Source organism: Echinops telfairi, unplaced genomic scaffold, assembly GCF_000313985.2.
Source record: "Echinops telfairi isolate 266 unplaced genomic scaffold, ASM31398v2 ScPeMD7_3533;HRSCAF=4204_0, whole genome shotgun sequence".
Taxonomy (NCBI): domain Eukaryota; kingdom Metazoa; phylum Chordata; class Mammalia; order Afrosoricida; family Tenrecidae; genus Echinops; species Echinops telfairi.
Window position 1 is genome coordinate 27,450,283 of NW_022107431.1, and position 4,405 is coordinate 27,454,687.

A 4,405-nucleotide genomic window follows, 5' to 3' on the forward strand; every position below is an offset into this window, starting at 1 on the left:
GACAACAGAAAAGTGGGTGAAGGGAGAATTCAGACAGTGTAAGATATGACAAAATAATAATTTATAAGTTATCAAGGGTTCATAAGGGAGGGGGAGAGGGAAGGGAGGGACAAAAGTGAGGAGTGGATGCCAGGGGCTTATGTGGAGAGCAAATGTTTTGAGAATGATGAGGGTAACGAATGTACAAATGTGCTTTATACAATTGATGTATGCATGTATTGTGATATGAGTTGTATGAGCCCCCAGTAAAATGATTAAACAAATAAACAAAAAAAGAACCAGAGGATTGTTGTGTGTTTCGTAGGTGGCATACTGCACCCTGGCTGAATCATCCCTTCAGTGTGACCCTTCTGTGAGGGGATGTCTATTGCCTACAGATGGGCTTTGGGTACAAATTCCTCATGAGTAAAATAAATTGTTATGGAATTAGAAGTCTTCTTAAAGCTATGCATAGTTTGTTATGATCCACAGAGTCTAATGTCTTGCATAGTCAATAAATAACAAGTAAACTTTTTTTTCCCTGGAATCCTCTGCTTTCAGTCAAGATCCATTTATCATCAGCAATGATATCCCTTGTTTCACAGCCTCTTTTGAATCTGGTCTGAAGCTCTGGAAGCTCCCTGTCAATGTATTGCTGCCACCATTACTGGATGATTTTCAGAAAAAAAAATACTTGCATCTAATATCAATGATATTGTTCTATTATGTGAGTATTCTGTTGGGTCACTTTTCTTTGGAATGGGTGCAGATATGGATCTTTTCCATTCAGTAGGCCATGTACCTGCCTTCTAAATTTCATCATAAGTGAGTAAATTCTTCCAGTGCTTCATCAGCTTGTTGAAACATTTCCATTTGCATTCAAGGTTCCTGGAGCCTTGTTTGTGGCTAATACTTTCAGTACTTCTTGAACTCCTTCCTTCAGTGTAGGGGAAATGTTGTTTGCTCCGTGGTCAAATAGGACAGGACCACCACCTTCCACAGTTCAGGCAGGGTCCATGGGAATGCTGACTGCTTAACCATGGGAGCTGATGATACACTGGCTGGTCTGACTATCACCTGAGATAAACTGGACAATTTCCTTCCTGTTCCCTGGCAAAGTTGCTGAAACACAACAGTCTCAAAAACATCAGTTACTCCCCGTTCTCAGCTTTATTTCCCCTCTGCCTGTGAACAGCTTGGCTAACGTATTAATGTTTTTTTGGGAGATCATTGTCAACTATTATGTGTGGAAACCTGTCACGAGATGCAGGTTACATGACAGGGAGTGTACATAAACCTGCTTTGAATAAGGTTCGGGACCCTGGAGTGTCTATTGCTGCAGGAGTCCCCCATACCTCAGCTATATCTTATCTTTTATCTATGATGTTTCTCATTTCAGATTGTGCCCCTCTTGAACCCATTCAATTTGAAAGATAATGGCTTGTCTCAATTATTCTTACACTTCAGCACCATTGGTTCTTGCTCATATGCTACTTGCTGAGATGGTGGAATATTAAATTGTTCTTTTTGGCACAGTGACTCTCTGTATTCTTTCCATCTTCGTTTGATGCCTCCTACATCATTCAACATATTTCTCATAGTTTTTTTCAATATTGCAACTCAAGGTTTGAATTTTTTCTTCAGTGCTTTCAGTTTCATAGATGCTGGATTTGTTCTTTTTTTAAAAACTCTAGATCTTTGAAAAATTTCATTATAATATTTGACTTTGTCTTCATGAACTGTTTTTGAAAATTTATAGTCAATTCTTCTTGCATTTGCCTTAGATACTCTGTGATTAACAGCAAATTTGAGAGTCTCTTTTCTTATTCACTTTGATCTTTTCTTTCTTTCCTGTCTTTTAAGTGACTGCTTTCTTTATCAATGATGTTCTTGATGTCTTCCCATAGCTCATCAGATCTCTGTCCTTATTGTTCATTACTTCCAATATTTGCTTGAGATGTTCTTGACATTCAAATGGTATAGATTCAAGGTCATATTTTGACTCTAGTTGATTTAAGTTTCTTCAGCATTATCCTGAACTTACATGAGAGCAATTGGTGGTCTAGTCTACAGTCAGCCTCTGGCCTGGTTTTAGCTGCTTATTTTGTGCTTTTCCATTGTTTCCCCCACAGATGTAGTCAATATTATTTCTTTGTAGTCTATCAAGAGGATCCCATGTGTATAGTCACCATTTGTGTTGTTGAACGCAGGTATTTGCTCTGAATAAGTTGCAGGTCTTGCAAAAATCTATCATGTTATCTCCAGTTTCTTTACTGTCACCAAGACTACGTTTTCCAACAACTGTTGCTTCCTCTTTATTTCCAGCTTTTGTATTCTAATTACCAATAATTATCAATGTATTTTGATTGCATGTTTGATTACTTTCCAGCTGAAGTCAGTGGTACAATTCTTCAGTGCCTTCTTTGCTGGCTCCTGTTATTGGTATATACATTTGAATATTAGTTATATTGGTTGGATTCCTTTGAAGGTGTCTAGATATAATTCGATGATAGCATTGTACTTCAGAAAAGATTTTGAAATGTCCTTTCTGAAAACAAATGACGTGCCATTCATCTTGATTGTATTATTTCTCGCAGAGAAAACCATAGGATTTTCTAATTGAAGAAGCCAATGCCAGTCTATTTCTGCTCACTATGCCTAGGATATCAATCTTTCTGCATTCCATTTCATTTTTGATGACTTCCAATTTACATTCCAAAGTAGATTCATACTTTGTACACTCTAAGTTCTAATTATTGGAACTTTGGCAGCTGTTTCTTCCTACCATGAGTTGTGGCTTATCAACAAATGAAGATCGAAAGTCTCTACTCCACAGATTCAACTCGATTCACTTCCCTAATCATGTCACTCATAGCATCCTGGTTGGCTGTGCTCTGAGACAGCAGTTTCTCATCAGCACATTTCCTGCTGTCCAACCCCACAGGCCCACCTTCCAGCTCTCTCTCTGCTAATGTTCTGAGCTCATTCATCGGGGTTTCAGTATCTGACAGGGATTTCATGATGTGAACATATGCTTTCGGTGGCGATTTCCTCCAAACTTGGAAGCCGATTCCTGGACATTTAGGAGTAACTTTTGGTTGGGGATACCATTTGTCTGTCCGTTTGTTATACGGTGGTAGCTTGTGTGTTGTTGTGATGCTGGAAGCTAAGTCACTGTATTTCGAAGATCAACAGGGTCTCTCAAAACAAGCACATTTCAGCAGAGCTTCCAGACCATGAACAGACTACAAAGAAGAAATAGGCTGTCCACTTCAGAGGAATTAGGCACCGAAAACCTTATCGGTAGCATAGAATATTATCTGTTACTAATGAAGAGAAGAAGCATCACACTGTAATAATAGTGCCGGGAGAGGAGCCCTTCGGGTCAGAAGGCACTCAACATATGACCGAGGAAGAGCTGCCATCTCAAAATAGAGTCAACCAGAGTGACCTGAATTGAGTAAACCCTTCCAGTGAGTGCAGCCTCCTGGACCTTCATTTGCTGCTGAGGCATGAGTTAAAATGATAAGAAATAGCTGCAAACTTCAACTAATTATTGGAATTTGGAATGTATGAGCAAGAAACTAGGGAAATGAGAAGTTCTCAAAAATGAAATGGAATGTGTAAAGGTCAACATTCTAGGCATCAGGGAGTTGACATGGACTGGTGTTCTGGGGATGACACATCCAAGAGGCCTTGCTCACATTCATTATGAAAAAGGATATTTCCAGACTTATCTTGAGGTACAATGTGATAGGAATTATATTTATCAATCTACAAGGAAATTGAGTCAATATAAATATTATTCAAATTTATGCACCACTCCCTAGGTTAGTGATGCAGAAACTGAAGAATTCTACAACCATTTTGGCTTAAAATTGATCAAACAAGAAATCCAGATGCATTGATAATAATCGGCAGTTGGAATGCAAAAATTAGAAACATAAAAAAGAAACAATAGTAGTTGGAAAATAAGGTCTTGGTGACAGAAACAAAACTGAGGATCGCATGACAGAATTTTGCAAGGCCAATGACCTATTAATGCCTAAAACATTTTTGAACCAAAATGAGGATTCTACTTGCACATTTGTGCAGGCGGGATCAACAGAAATGAAATGGACTACATCTGTGGGAAGAGACAACGGAGAAGCTCCATATCAGCAGCTAAAACCAGGCCACGGGCCGACTGTGGAACATACCATCAATTTCTCATATGAAAACTCAGGTTGCAGTGCTCCAAGATGTGAATGCAACATGCTGGCATGGAGTAGGGAACCAGTGGAGAGGTCTGGGGGGCTGGCCCCAATCCCAAATACTAAGTGGGCACCTGTCCCTCTCCCCAAGAAGAATTTATCTCAAAAGATGGCATTGAATCTGCAGCTCTGGGATAGGGACATACCTGATCGGAGCACACAGGAGCAGATGA